The 16,943-nt window shown below is 37.6% G+C and overlaps 1 long non-coding RNA gene across 1 annotated transcript; it reads left to right on the forward strand.

Moving 5' to 3' along the window:
• The first annotated feature begins 910 nt into the window (after window positions 1-910).
• LOC140697428 (uncharacterized) lies at window positions 911-16,023 on the forward strand. The gene is made up of 3 exons (XR_012074480.1): window positions 911-1,025; window positions 14,370-14,598; window positions 15,908-16,023. It is a non-coding gene; the product is annotated as an uncharacterized lncRNA (long non-coding RNA).
• Window positions 16,024-16,943: the final 920 nt, after the last annotated feature.

The following is a 16,943-nucleotide window of genomic DNA, read 5'->3' on the forward strand; positions in this document are numbered from 1 at the left end:
CTAAGTGGGATGTCTTCTTTAGTTCTGTTGGAGAGCTGCAAGAGACAGACATAAGATCAATTTTATATATTTAGATAATTCATATGCTATACTGAGAAGAATTATAAGAAAGAAAGAAAGAAAGAAAGAAAGAAAGAAAGAAAGCAAGCAAGCTAGCCAGCCAGCCAGAAATACTGTCTAATAGATAATAAAAAATTTTCACTCATTCCTTATATTTCTCCACTTTCAAGACCACTTACCATTTATTTAGTTCTCTTTTCTGAAGTGTTTCTAAGAAAAAATAAAAGATCTATTCCCCTTGAGGTAGTCTGGTTGGAATGAAGTATTTGAAGGGCAACCCAGCAATATGTGATCTTCTGTAGGTAACAAAACCATCCACCACTTTAAGGAAACACAATAGAAACAGATAAAGCAGTTTGCAGGTAATTACGTGAATTAAAAGATTTTTTTTCACTTTCCAGGGGAGAATTACTGCAAGCTCCTATGTTTCATTGAACATAAATTTCAACTTTTAGATTTTGATTTGCATAAAATTTTTGTAACAGGTACACTTATAACAAGAATTTTTTTCGAATCCTATCATAATGAGGAGGAGCCTTAAGGAGACTTCCAGTTCTGGCCACTAATCCAGTGAGACAGCATCTGCATTTGAAAGGGTGATGTCAAACCCCTCTATAGCTGTGACCCATCAGGTCATCAGCCAATCAAAGACTTTGTGTGCAGCTGGGCCTGGTCATTTGTTCTCCCAGATCTTATCAGGCTTCACTCCTTTTCCCATTACAACTCTCCTTTCTCACTTTTAGCCTCGATTTTCCTCAGCTCACAAATACCCAGAATAGAAAAGGGCTTAGCATTCTTCTAATCCACTGACTTTCAAACTCTTTTTTATTTAAATTAAGGAATCCTTTCCTCAAGTGAAGGCTCACCCTGAAACCTAAGATGTAAAACAGAGCCACCTGGATGTGCTCTGGTCAGGAGCAGAGCCCCACCAGCAGCCCACCTGCTGCACTGACCTGCCCTTCTGAGTAAGTACCACTCCTTCCATGTACAAATGGAGAAACTGGAGATTGGGTTCAGCGTTCCTCAGCAAAGGCATTATTGGCATTTGGGGGCAGGAGCAGTCTTTACTATGTAGGATTGACCTTTGCATGGTAGTCCCTTAGCTTCTTAGCTGAGTGCCTGTCATGCCCCCTCATCCTTGTGTTGACTAAAGTCAGCTACTGAGAGAGAGTGGTCTGCTTCCACCTAGGCTAAGAACCACTTGGCTCTGAAGTCATCTGCCCAAGTTTAATCAGAGGGCAAGGTCAGCATGAACCCAGATTTCCTGATTCCCTGCCTATTGTTCTTTCCTCTCCAGCACATGGACTTCCTGCCAGCTAGAGTTTGTTCCATCCCTCGCCCATTTTGAGCTATGCCCAAACATTTGGGTCCCCGTCTACCAAAATTCAGCTTCTACTAGCCCGTGAGGCTGCCTTGTACCGCTGCCACTGCTGCTCCTAATATAGAAGCCAGGCAGGCTCTTCCATCTGAGCATGGAGATTAATGTAGAAAAAGAAAAGATACCCCCAGCACCTTCTCAGTTCACAGCGAGCACAGATTTAACTAACTTCTGCCCCAGGACCAATGTAGCCTCTCAGTGAGATGTGAATTGCAATTCACTATCCCAGATGAGCTGATTTTTTTTCTTCTCCCGAAATCGTACTGTTTAATTCTGGATCATCTATTCTATATAACCTTGATTCTCATAGATAATCTCTTGTCTACCGTCCTTACCAAACAACAAGGGCTTTGGAGCCAGAGAGACCAGGTTTGATCCATTCATCAGCTGTGTGACTTTCTTTCCTTTTTTCTTTCTTTTTTTGCAAGTAGTAAGTAGATTTATTTTGAATGATTTGGCATTTTCTCAGATTTTACAATATGCTTGATACAAATGTAATACTCATTTAACTACCAATCACCGTTTATCTGCCATTCCCCCTCAGTTGGGCAAATGCTGGGAAGATCTTCATGCTACTATATTGCAGAGGCAGACATAGGTCTCAGGTGGGACCTTCAGATACAGTTTTGTGTCCTTGTTTTGATGAGGTCTAAGTGGAATTTGTCTTCTAAGTGGAAAAGTTATAAAGGATAAGTATTCTAAGGTCTATTCAAATTCCCTATATATTCACTTTAGTTAATGACTTTTTAATTTTATTTATTAATTTATTTAGTCATTTATTTTTACTGAAGTATAGTCAGTTACAATGTGTCAGTTTCTGGTATACAGCATAATGTCCCAGTTATGCATACATATACATATATTCATTTTCATATTCTTTTTCATGGTTATTGACTTTAACTGCTGCTTTTCTTCTATTGTTTGTGCTTCTTAGATAACAGATATTTCTTCCCTTATACCAAGACAAGTCATGACTCCTTTGCATCTGTTGATTTTAGCTGTGTGACTCTTTAGAGGACACCTGGCTTTTCTGAGCCTCAGTTTCCTCATCTATAAACTGGGGAGAAGAGAAAATGCGCAGAACCCTTGTATGGATTCAGTGTAATAATGCATGTATAGTATGTAGCACTACCAGTTGCTTATTATATGGCTGCTGCCACTGATTATATGATCATTATCATTATTTCCTTGCCTTAGTATAATTTGTTGGGATAAAGTAAATTCCCCTTTAGTAAGTTTTGTAAAGTTGTGACATGGAGGAGGTTGAGCACCTAAATTATAGATTCCCCACTCAGAACTTCCCCTCGGCTTTGAAGCTTGCCTGGTATTGTCAGCCCATTTTTGGAAGAGAGTGGTAGACTCCCCTCTTCTTCCTGTAAGAAGACAGCTAGACATCCCTGTAGTTGTCTGGGAGATCTTATTTCCCACTGATAAAGGGGTCGGCCAATTTCCAGACCTTCTAAAATGGGTTTTTACTAACAGTCTATCAGGTTTCCAGAGGGGACTATCATGTCCGAGACAGCCAGGACTCTTTTTTTTTAACTGACAGTTTGAGTTGTGTGCTTGAAATTATTTCTGACAAGAAAAAAACAGGCTCGAATACAACGAAATCATGGCCCATCCGCAGTGGTCTAATTTTTTAACTTCAAAATCTACAAGAGTGTTTAATTATGCCACACACAAGAAGAATTTTCATGGAAGCTGATGTAAATTTTTGTCTTTTGCACTAAGTGCTCAAGAAGCAGTTGAACAATTTCGAAAATCACAGCTATTAAGTCAAACTAAACCAAACACATTGTTCTGAGATACTTGCCAAAAGTTGTTTCAGCATACAATATGCTTCACTGAATCCATTAGTTTTTGCAGAGTTATGTTTGTGCTGAGCATTTGTAAGATGCCTGTTTAAAACTGATCCATATGGAGATTCCTCAAAAGACTAGGAATAGACTTACCATATAACCCAGGAATCCCGCTCCTGGACATATGTCCAGAAGGAATCCTACTTCATAATGATACCTGCACCCCAATGTTCATAGCAGCACTATTTACAATAGCCAAAACATGGAAACACCCTAAATGTCCATCAACAGATGACTGGATAAAGAAGATGTGGTATATTTATACAATGGAGTACTATTCAGCCGTAAAAATCAACAACATAACGCCATTTGCAGCAACATGGATGCTCCTGGAGAATGTCATTCTAAGTGAAGTAAGCCAGAAAGAGGAAAGAAAAATACCATATGAGATCTCTCATATGTGGAATCTAAAAAAAAAAAAACCAAACAAAGCATAAATACAAAACAGAAATAGACTCATAGACATAGAATACAAACTTGTGGTTGCCAAAGGGGCAGTGGGTGGGAAGGGATAGACTGGGATTTCAAAATTGTAGAATAGGTAAACAAGATTATACTGTATAGCACAGGGAAATATATATAAGATCTTATGGTAGCTCACAGAGAAAAAAAAATGTGACAATGAATATATATGTTCATGTATAACTGAAAAATTGTGCTCTACACTGGAATTTGACACAACATTGTAAAATGATTATAAATCAATAAAAAATGTTAAAAATAAATAAATTTTAAAAAAATAAATAAAATTAATCCATATGGTTAGTGTTTTAAATGATATATACAGATGTTAAGTGTATATATGAAAAACGACCCTTTATTGAAAATAGTTAAAACCCAATAAATTATAACAAATTCAACATTACATTCCACGTTGGGATTCTTTTGATTGATCAGATTCAGCAGTTCTTCTTAATAGAAAGCTTTCGTGTGTTTCTGAGGAAATCGTAGTGCAGATTTCTTAGCTCTATTTCCTTGCTCTTTTTATTCTCACTGAAACAATAATTATTCAATTAATCTTGTCAACAAGTGGAGGCTGGTTTTATTTCAGTTGTTTACTAATTATTATTGGGTAGATCTTTAGATCCTTGAAAATGTTGTCCAATTGCGACAAGCTACTAATGAAGCAAGACTTGGTTAATTAGGGAATAAGAGCAATTAGCTTGTCAGCAGTTAATTCCAACAGTCCCTGGAGAAATGCTGCATTTAGGGATATGTATCACAGGAGCTATTGACCTCTAAACCTTCCTTCTTTGCTGTCACTGCTGTTTAATGGAAAGTCACTTATTTTGTCAGGCTAATAACTGAGGTAATGAAGTAGCCTATGGCTGCGGCTTGCTACTCTGTTTTTCTCTTGCTAATTTTAGAAAGTTTAAAAATAGATGAATGGGTCTATTTTGGACATCATTAAAAGAGGAAACCCAAGGTGGGACTTTACAGAATCCATTGAGCATTGGCTGACCACCTCCAACATTATCTGGAGCTCATTAGGCTTCACAGAGCTTTCTCTGCCAAAGAAAAGTTGGCTGTGAAAGTTTTAAATTGAAAGACTTTTATGAGCCAAATTAGTTTTGTTTGAGAATTTGATATAAAGGGATGAAGGAAGGTGGTTCTGAAATTCTCATCTCCATGTTTATTGATAGAGACTGTCTTCAAAAAGTGATGGAATTAGATGGTTCATTTTGTAGCCCCCTCTCACAAAAAAGTGAGAGAGGATGAGGGAGGCTGGAATGGGGTTACTTAGCATAATAGATCTTAGAAAATATCTTAGGACAATTTGACAAGCTTGGCTTTACCAAAGAATAATAATTTAAGCTAAGATAATATGATTGTTCTAATCTTAGATCTCCCACTTTCAGTGTAAATTCTGTGCAGAACATTTCCTCCACCTCTAGACAGTGGCTGAATCTGACCAACACTGAGATATTTCACTGAACCAATTTGCTATTTCCTCTCTCCTGATCCCTTCGAAAGGCTGGGACAGGAAGAAGTAAGCCTCGCCTCTCAGAAGACAGTTACAGGCCCTGGTCTGTCTACTCCATGGCATGTTTCAGAGCCTCACTTGCCTCACCTTTATTTGTCTCCTTGGGAGCATTGTGAAAAACTCCTGTAAGCTTAAGCCCTTATACCAACTACAAAGGATATAAAAGGAACATGAAAGTGGAAACGAAAATGAAGGCAACTAATCTTATCTCATCATGTAGTTTTCCTGAAGTTGTCACCAGTATTAAAGGTAACAGTGTTGACTTTGTTGGAATTCAGAGTGCCTAATAAATAGTACTCCCTTTTTCCCTCCTGAGTTCTGAACCAAATAAGAAATAAGACAAAAGGTCGGGTGGATAAGAACTCATATCACCTTCAATTTAAGTTGATAAAGTTTAATTCAGAGTTTACTGCATTCTCAAGGGAAATTACCTCAATATTTTAAAGAAACAACATTTAATACTTTTAAGACATCATATTAGAGAACATAGTTGTTGTAAGAATATGGCCTCTATCGCAGACAGGCAGGCTTCCTAATAGGACTAAACCCGCCCAGTGTCTGGATCATACCGCGTGGGAAGACTGCCCGCGTGAACCAAGGAGCGGAGCAGATGTGCTCCTGCTGGTGGCTGGACGCTTGGAGAAGAAAGAGTAGGCTTTCCTGTTCACTTTCTCTTTTTTAATTAATTAATTACTTTTTTATGACATAGAGTTGTTTTACAATGTTGTGTTAATTTCTAGTGGACAGGATAGTGATTCCGTTTTATATATGTATTCCTTTTCACATTCTTCTTCATTATAGACCACCATAAGATATTGAATATAATTCCCTGTCCCTGAATTCCCTGAACAGCAGGACCTTGCTGTTCATCTATTTTATGTACAGTAGTTAGTATCTGCAACTCCCAAACTCCCAATGTATCCCTCCAGCTTCTCTTTCCAAACTCAGTGATCAGATTAAGGCACTCCTCCTCAAGGGGCCAGTAAGGAGGGGGCAGAAATACAGGTGTGTTTTCCGAGTAAGATTCCCTCTGTTGGAAGAGGGAAGGGCTCTTTCTTCTAACAGATGTTATAGACATAGAATTCTCATATGATGACATTTTGGTGATTCATTAAGAAATTAAGAGTACAGTAAAACTGAATTAAACCACATTAATCTAAAAATTAAGGTGATTTACAACTTTGATGTTGTCAATGAACAAAGAATCTATAAAGCGAATTAGCATTGTCTGTAGAATTTGTGAAGGAGCATTTTGATTCCTAAAGAGATGTACTAATTTGAAGTCAGTTCAAAGTACTCACTCCAGCTGAAAAAGGACCACGCTAATTATACAATATTGTTGTCTGTTAAAGTAACTCATAAGTATTTTGTTCTTACCAAAACAGTTAAAATGCCAAACAAACCTAACTCGATTATTTTATTTTACTTCTTGATATGCATATATCCTACCAAAATGCTCAACCTTCAGCTTACTGATGTGTAAAGACTGAAAGGAGAAGGAACTCTGGGTTGCCCCATCTTTCCCTTTCCTTGTATGCCATCATTTTCAACATATGTGTTTGGCTGACATAGTGGAGCAGGGTGGTAATATGAATAACAGAAGATATGATAGGGTTCCCAGTTGTTTTCATTTCTTAGGATACTATTGCCTTTTTCCTGTTTATGAAACAAATTCTGTTTTTAACAGAAAGTGTGGGGGCAAACCCCCAACTCATAGCCTCGGCTACTCAGTCCTAGAGTTCGCTGAGCTCCCATGCATCATGAGTCCACTGGAGTCCTGTGCTGGTGGACTCTGTGGACCCTGTGAATGCCATCTGCAAATGGGACAGCTGGAAGTAGTGGGACTTACATTGCACATACCTCCTCTGCTCAGATGCATGCTTTATTGTCCCATCAAACCTCATGGAATGAAACACAAGTTCAAAGATAAAATTAAAAATCTCAAAACAGAGACAGCAGAGAAATAAACCAAGTGTGGGGCAGTTCTGAGCACAGAGCCCTGTGCAGTGGCACAGGTCACATGCCTATGAAGCCAGCCCTGGCCAGAGGGTTGGATATAAGGGAATCTGGGCCACAGATCAGCAGCAAGGAAGGCTGAATTCCAGGATAGTGAACTGAGAGGGAGGAGCAGGTGGTGGAACAACCCTTTATTCTTGTTTTAAGCAATGGCTCTCACTTTTGCTGGGAGGTCAGAGTACCAGCAACAAATGGACCTTGCACCAACAGAACAATCGGCTGTAGGCTATTGCCAACAAGAGTGTTAGGGGTGACTTACTCTTCAATAAATAAAACATAATTCTTTTCAAGTTGTTATTTAGAGTTTTGTGGACTCAATTTACTCTTTGTGCTAAAATTCCGTTCCACTATGCACAGAAGTATGTGAGTTTTTGCTGCATTTTTGTGGGCATCTGGCAACAACCAGTCTGGTTAAATAAAAGTTTATTATAATTTTTCAACTGATTTAGTAAAACTGGTATAAATGTGTAGCTTTGATAAATTGAACAGCTTTCAAAATCCTTTAAACTCATTACACTTGTGACCACTTTAGAGTTTACAAAGTACTTTTACCTAGTGAATCCCCATTTAATCCCCATAATAGCCCTGTGAGGTAGAATAGGCAGATATTATTATCCCTGTGCATGGGCGTGTTTACCAGACCTATGAATTGGATTGCATGAACCTACATCCCTCCATGGCCTCAGCTGATTGGAAAGGTGGAAGCACTTAATGCAAGGAAATCAGACAATAAGCTAGACAATGAATGACCTAGTGTGACCAGACTCTAAAAGATGAACTGGGCCAATTGGAAGTATCTCTTAGCAGAGGTAAGGTAATTTGTCCAATACAGACCTCTTTATACAGCTCATACTGAGTCTCAATATTTCTAAAATAGATCTATGGAGACATTTTCTCAAATTGCCCCTTTCTCGTCTGTTCCATCTTAGTAAAAGGCACTTCTATCCACTTATTTGTTCAGCCAAAACCCTAGGAGGCATCCTTGAGTCCTCCTCTTCCCTCTATCCAATCTCTTAGCAAGCTCTGCCAATTCTATTGATGGCTTTGGTCTATCTGCTTCTTTTCATCACTACCTCCTAAGTTACAGTCTGGCCCAAGCTACAGTCATCTCTTGCCTAACTTTGCAATAGCCTCAAAGCTGGTCTCTCTGCTTCCATTCTTGCCCTATTATAATTCATTCTCCACACAGTAGCCATTGTGAACTTTATAAAACGTAAATCAAACCATGTCATTTCTATACTTAAACATTTTTAGAGGTTCTTCAGAGTTCAAGAGCTTATTGCCCTGATTTGCAAGACTTTGCACGATCTGGAATTTCCATCCCTTTCCAACCTGCCTCATACCAATCCCTTTAGCCTCACTGGCCTTCTGTTAGTACTTGGAATCCATCAAACTCTCTCTACCTCAGGGACTTTGCACTTGCTGGTCTCGCTGCCTAGAATATTCTGCCTTCAACTCTTTGTGATGTTTATTTTAAAATCATTTTAAATTTAAACATCATGTTTGCAGGGAGGACCTTCATTTATCACTCCATCTGAAGTGATTTCCAACCCTAGTTACTCTCTATCCAGTTTCTATTATTTCCCATCATAGGCCCTATCACAATCTGTCTTATTTATTGAATCTTTGCCTGTTTACTGACCTTTTCTCTCATCAAAATGGAAGTTTTATTAGGGCAGGAAACTTACCTAAATTGTTTATTGCTGTATCCCTGGCACATGGAACAGTACCTGGAACATAATGGGGGCTGTATAATTTTTATTTAAATGAAGAATAGAGAGGAAGTCAGATGGACATATTAAAGTTGCTGATATACTTGATATAGGGGCAACTTGAAATATTCTGAAGACTATGTACAAGCAGAGGAAATAAAAATTATTTGAAAGCAAAGGAGAAAGGAGACATGAAAAGAATTGCAGAAATAAGCCAAAATCTGAAAGAATGAGTACAGGCCCTAGAGCTGTCTCCAGTGAGAACAGTGTCCCAGTTCTTAACTCAGGACAGGAGTATCCGGACAATAAACTCCTTCTGTCAGACACTGACAAGTTCCCAAGCTTTTTAAATTAGAAAGCTGAAGGTAATTCTGCAGTCTTGTCTTCTACCACTGTGGTTTTCATCGAGGTTCCTTTAGCTACAAGTAACAGATATATAATTCAAGCTAGTGGGACTAAAAAATGGACTTTTATTGACTCATAAAACTAGGAAGTCTGGAGACATGGCTGATTTCAGCTTGACTGGACTCAGAAGCTCAACTTGTCATTTTTTTTCTCTCTCTCCTTTCTCTCTCTCTCTCCATTTCTCTCTCTGGATAGATAGATGATAGACAGACAGACAAACAGATAGATAAAGATATAAATATACATCCCTGTTTCTTAAATTTGCTTTCTTCAGTGCTATGAATTCATTCTCCAACAAGTTCTCACCTTTTGTAGGAAAACACAACCATAGTCACACCCAAACTCACATTCTTACAACTATTCATTAGTAGGAAGAGATACTGTCTCCCAGTGTCCTTAAGTGAATTTCACAGGACAATTATTCTGACTCAATTAGTGTAGATCCAACTAATAATGAATTTTCTGAAGAAAGAAAGAAAGAAAGAAAGAAACAAAGAAAGAAAGAAAGAAAGAAACAAAGAAACAAAGAAAGAAAGAAAAGGATTCCATTTACAATATCATCAAAAGCAATAAAATACTCAGGAATAAATTTAAATAAGTAGATGAAAGATTTATACTCTGAAAACTAAAAGAAATTGATGAAAAAAATCTAATAAGATACAAATAATTGGAAAGATATTTCATGTTCATGGATTGAAGGAATGAATATTGTTAACATGGCAATACCACCAAAAGCCATCCATCGGTTCAGTGCAATCCCTATCAAGATTTCAATTGACATTGTTTACAGAAGTAGGAAAAAACAGTTCTAAAATTTATGTGGGACCACAAAAGTTTCCAAATAATCAAAGAAATCCTGAGAAGGAAGAGCAAAACAGGAGGTGTCACACTTCCTGATTTCAAGCTATAATATAAAGCTGTAGCCATCAAAACAGTATGGCACTGGCATAAAAACAGACCAACAGAACAACTGAATAGGATTGAGAGCCCAGAAATAAACTCAAGGTGACTGGTCAACTAATATTTGACAAGAAAGCCAAAAATACTCAATGGAGAAAAGGCAGTCTTTTCAATAAATGATGCTGGGATAATTGAATATTCACATGTGAAAGAATGAAGCTTGACCCCATCTTACACAACACATAAAAATTAACCTGAAATGGATTAAAGACTTAAATGTAAGAGCTGCAGCCATGAAATTCCTAGAAGAAAACATGGGACTAAATCTCCTTGACGTGAGTCTGGGTAATATCTTTTTAGATCTGACACCTAAAGCACAAGCAACAAAATAAAAAATAAACAAATGAAACTTCATCAAACTAAAAAAGCTTCTGCACAGAAAAATAAACTATCAACAAAATGAAAAGACAACCTGCAGAATGGGAGAAAGTATTTGCAAACCATACATCTGAAAGGGGTCTAATATCCAGAATATATAAGGAATTTTTACAACTCAACAACAAAAAGGCAAAAAAAAATCAATTTTAAAATGGGCAAAGGAACTGAACAGACATTACTCCAAAGAAGATATACAAATGGCCAAACAAGCACATGAAAAGATGCTCAACATCATTAATCAGTAGAGAAATGCAAATCAAAACCACGATGAGATATGACTTCACACCCACTAGGATGGCTATAACCAAAAAACCATAAAATAACAAGTGTTGGTGAGGATGAACCTTGCTGGTGGGAATGTGAAGTGGTTCAACTGCTGTGGAAAATACTCTGATGATTTCTCATACAGTTAAACATAGAATTGCTATAAGATCAATTAATTCCACTCCTAGGTTAACACCCAAAAGAATTGAAATCAGGTACTCAAACAAAGACATGTACAAGCAAGTTCATAGCAGCATTAATCAAAATAACCAAAAGCTGGGAACAGCTCAAATAGCCATCAACTGATGAATGGATAAACAAATTGTATAAATAGGCAATGGAATATTATTTGGCCATAAAAATGAAGTCCTGATACATGCTATAATGTGGTTAAACCTAGAAAACATGCCAAGTAGAAGCCAGACATGAAAGATCACACATCATATGATTCCATGTATGTGAAATATCAGAACAGTTAAGTCAGTTGAGACAGAAAGGAGATTGGTGGTTGCCAGGGGCTGAGAGAAGAGAAGAATTGGGAGCAGATTTCCTTTTAGGGTGAAGAAAATATTTTGGAACTAGATAAAGGAGGAAGTTGCACAATATTGTGTTAAATGCCACTCAAGTATTAATTTTTAAGCAGTTAGCTTTACCTTATGTAAATCACATTTCAAAAAAGTGTGAAAACAAAATGATTATACCCATGCAAATATTAGCATTACAGCCTTTTCTAATGAATCTCTTCTATTTTATACTCCCAAAGCATATGTGTCCACCCTCATAGCATGCTATTCCATGGGTTCTATTTTATTTATATACATATGTACTACAGGGATCAGCAAATTATGGCCCACAGGCCAACTATGGCTCACTGCTTGTTTTTGTGTGGCCCACAAGTGAATAGTTTTTAAGTTTTTAAATGGTTGAAAACAATCAAGGCAAGAATAATATTTTGTAATGCATGAAAAGAATGTGAAATTCAAACATGTGTCCATTCATAAATTTTTATTAGAACATGGTGACTCATTCTTTTGTGTATTGTCTGTGGCTGTTTTCATTCTATAGTAGCAGAGTTAGGTAGCTGCAAGAGAGATTACATGGCCTGCAGAAATGAAAATATTTACCATCTGCATCTTTACAGAAAATATTGTTGACCTTTGATCTGTATTAGATGGTAAGCTTCTAAGGGGAAGAAATTGCTCAAGTTCCCAGCCTGATGATTTATATATTCAAGAGTTTTGATAAGTGTCTCTTACTTTAACACCACTGTAAATTTTTTAGTATTCAGTTGTATGCCACAGGATTCCTTCTTCTATATGCTAATAAAATTGAAAGCACTAATTTTTTTATATTTCTACAAAGTTTGACACTTACCTAGTTTGATATTTAGCATATGAATTCTACAAAAGATTTTTTTAACAGGAGCTCCATGCTGCAATAAGAATTTATCATATCCAAAAAGAGATGTAATTTTGCAGTCTTTTAAAAAATATATAAAATAGATGTTCATGTTGAAATCTTGAAAATTACACTAATGTACCGTTCAGACATTAGATGTCAGTACATAAAACTATGTTAGTTTTCTAGCACAAAAATAAATTAAGGATTAAAAAGTTCTGATCCCTGGCATTGCATTTCTTGAGGATAAATTCAAACATAATGTAACAGTTTTTTAAAACTTCAATATTTAATATTTAATTTATTGGGAGAAATAGAATTCTGTCATCAGTCTTACAGAGGAGAATATAGATAAAGATGTAAACACAAAATATTCCTAGAGTAGATTTGGGAGAAAAAAGAAGCAAAAATAACACAGATACGACATCTTTTTCCTTGATTGTAGGTGACAAATGAGCCAGAATCTTTGTAAGATCAAATGATACTAAACAGAAATCATTTAAGTTTCTCAGACATTTTTCAGGCAAAATTTCTTCTTTCTCTGACTTTTAATATCTTTCATTACTTACAACTCTCTGTTTTGTTTAGAAGATTGTCTGAGTTGCATGGAACTGTTGATATAATCAATTGAGCAATCGATTTAGTAACATGGATGTTGAGTAAAGAGTAGCCTATTGGGAGTCCAGAGATCTCAACACGAAGCCAAGGGACCTTGGGGCTATTCTTTTATCTTTCAGCATCCATCATGAAGAAGGTAACTCCATGGTTTCTGAAGGTCTTCCATTCTAACTTCCTGGGCAGTTAAATAACAGGTTAAATTTAATTTTTACATTTGTGATTGACAAGTTGTCAACAGATTTAGGTGCATCACATTTTTATAGTAATATATAGATTTGGGCCTTTGTATTTCTTCTCTCTCAAGTTACTATGTGCATCTACTAGTGTAGTAGCCCTGTATTTAACAGGGCAATATTAAAGAGTTTTCAAAGGGTAAAAAATCTATATAAATGTAAATTACTATTATCAAATAAAATTACACAGTGTTAGAACTAGAAAGTTATGGAGTTCACCTACATGGCTTCTTCATTTCACAGATGAGAAAACTGGATGAGATCCAGAGAAAGGAAGTGCTGGAGTTATGAGCTTCCCATTATTCCCTGTTGCCCCATTTACAGAAAGGAATTGCATTCCAAATCCTTGCTGTTCTTGCAGTATTTGCCTGTACTGGCTTCCTTTATTATAACGTTTTTCAGGCAATATTCTATTTTCTCACACTCTTACTTTTTTATTCCCATGGCTTGATTTCAACCTAGTCTCTGTGTCTGCTAAACACTGCATTCTCTTTTGGGTTTATCAAACAGTTATATCTAAGTTGTGTATTTATATTTCATCCAAGCATAAGAAGTATATGGCTCATTAGAATTTAGGGCTAATAACATAAGATGAAGAAAAAGAAACAGATGAAATATGGGAAAAATTTTTGCCTTATCTCTACCATTTTGATGTCAGATTATTCTTCAAAACTATGGTTTTATAAAGGGGCATAAATTAATCTGGCAAATTATATCTTGTGAACCAAAAAGTCAGCAATAGTGGTAAGATACTTCTGGCAAAAGTCCATTCACTCAGTCATTCAGCAAATATTTCTGGAGCCCTATAAATAGCCCTAACCCTGCCTAAAATGAACATATTAATGAGTCTCTTCCTTTCTAGGGAGAAATTTAAGTATTAATCATAATAACTCAACTTATTGAGTCCTTACTCTGTGCCATGCCCTGTGCTAAGTATCTTACATGAATTATCTCTTTGATCTTTACAACAATATATTATATCCTATTATACTACATTGATGTCAAGGTTAAATGAGACCCCTGATGAAGCTTCTAGGACTATGCCCAGAGCATTTTAGAGTCTTACAAAACACTCATTTCCTCTGTCCTCCTTTTATTTCACAGGGAACATCACCATCTTTCCATCTAGAAAATATCTTCCAGATAGTAGTGGATTCCCAGAGCTGAAAGAGTGATGCAGCCAAAAGAGCCTGCTAACTGAACATAATAAATAGCCCCAGATCCAAACTGCAGCTTAGAGGAGCAGAAGGAAGCTCAGCTGAAGGTGGACGTGGAAGATGCTCCTCCGAGGGAGCCAGGGACGGTGGGCACAAGAGCTGCCTGGAGATGGGAGGTAAACGTAGAGATTCTCCCCTAAAGGTTCAGACGAGAAGGGCTCTGCTTAGTCATGTAAAGGCTTGTGCAGTTGGGAGAGGCCTGGCTCCAAGGAACACACTGAAGGAAGTGTGGGCAGAGGCACAAATGACAGATTGGAGCCTGTCTCATGATGCCCCAGCCTAGAGCCTCCGGAGCATGGCTTCCAGAACCACAACAGAACAACACTTTCCACAGAGATGGGGAGGAAGTTGCTAGAACAAACAGTGTTCTGAAACTTGCCCCAAATCTGAACCTCATCAAACCCCAATGTTTTCCTGAGGTTAAAGAAGGCCTGGCTTAGCATTTTTAAAACAATATCTGTTTGCCTTTTGTCTCCCGTTTGCAGCCAGAATGGAAGTCTAAAAACCCATTAAAAGCTTTGGGTTTTATCTTGTATTTATTTCTTTACTATATGCTTTGCCCAGCCAAACCAGAAAATGCTGGGACGGCACAAGCCCTTTCTCCTGAGATATCCAGATCAAAGTCATTTGGAACTGCCTTGGCTAAGCAACTGAATTTTTCCATTCTTATCCAAACCGATGCTCAGTCCCTTGCAATTTACTCATACACATCCACCTTCTCAAGTGTTCTGAGGCATTTCCTTCAGCACACACGTTGGCCTTCAAAGGGTAACAAGCAATTTTGTGCTGGCAAAAGCTGTGTTTTCAAGTTTGTACCCCAAACCATCATCCAACAAAGAGAACATGAGCTTCTGGCAACTTGGTCCACTCTCTGTATATTCCATACAGAGTGAAAACACAGGAAAGTATAGGAAAGGCAACATTAAAGACTTTCTTGCATAGAGATGTATTATTTTCAGTGTATCCTGCACTGCTCAATTATCCTCCTCCTTAAGTATAGAAGTCACTTTGGCCAAGTAAAATTTTAAGGCAGCTCATGCCACTCAACCAGCAAATTTAATGGAAAATGGGTCTTGCTCCTCTTGTAAGGCCTTAGAGAGATGTCCCTTGGGGGTCATCCAAATTAGCCCTATCAGAAAAGTTACACTTTTGTTGGGTAATCCACAATTTACGTTTTTCACTCTATAAGTCACCCTTATTCTAAATGACTTTGATCCATAGTTACATCACCTTTCAGGAAATTATAATGTATTGCATGCCACAATCTAAATTTTGTCTTCATTCAAAAAAAAAATTCAGTTTACCTATCATAGATTTTGCCATGGCAGTTCTTACCTTGATTTTCATTTTCTCATGGGATACGACCCAAACCAGAGTTTGTCTTACCAAAAAATCAGCACTCAGGGAACTCTACCTTTTCAATAGGATGAAGAACATCTGTGACGCTGCCCTACTCAAAGCTGCTGAGAAGACATCATATTAACACCTGTCCTTGCCTGTGGCCTGGGTTAGCCTCAGCGCCTCTTTGGATGGATACTAAGGTATTTCTTCAAGGATTTTATACAACCTTGGCCATTCCAGCCTGTGTAGTTGAAAACATATTCATTAGTACAATCTTTTTCTAATGCCAAGTGAAAACCATGTTTATGATCAGATAGATGAACTTCTAAGGTCAGCATCCCTGTCTCAATTACTGATGTTTCCAAAATATACAAGGGACTCTTTAGTTCTATAAACCTCCACCTGCTTCTTCCTTTCATGTAATTCACCTTTGTTCAGTTATTTTGCACCACCCCTGGAGTGTTTTCAAATATATTTCAAACTCCCAAGCAACCCCATTTCAGCTGATTGGCTTCAGAGAACTCTAATGCCGGCCAGACATTTCACTGCAACCCCATTTAGACTCAGCAGGAAGAGCAGATTTAAAAGGCAGATTACGTTTTTAGCTTTTTAAAAACTGCTTTATTAGAGAGGCTAAAAGCCACAGTGGTGGTAAGCTGAATTCTTTTGAAATACAAGTGACTTCAAGACATCTAGAGAGCAGTTCCTTGCCTGTGGGGCTCCTCCCTATGGGTTTCAATGATGGCAGAGACCAGCTGGCTCCAGGCATTATTCTTAAGGGTCCTTGTGGCTTCACAACAGAATCCATAAAAGCACCAAAGAGGTTTCATTTAAGGGTTGGAGACCTTTAAAAAGCAGCTCACCAAGATTCTTCCCCCTCCACTTCTTGTAGGCCATTTTGTGTGAAAGGGTTGGCTGCATACTGGCCTCCACTAATTGTAGAGGTTGGCCAAGGGACAGTAGGTAGAGAACCACGGTAAGGATGTGAAAAGCCACTGTGAGAAGAAGGAGAATATCTGCAGGCCTGATTTCTATGGCAGGCAGCTAGGAGTCTAAATGGATGCACGGATGGATGGATAGATTGTTAGATAGGCAGACAAACAGATAAGTAAATGGAGGC

Source organism: Vicugna pacos, chromosome 7 (assembly GCF_048564905.1).
Source record: "Vicugna pacos chromosome 7, VicPac4, whole genome shotgun sequence".
NCBI lineage: Eukaryota > Metazoa > Chordata > Mammalia > Artiodactyla > Camelidae > Vicugna > Vicugna pacos.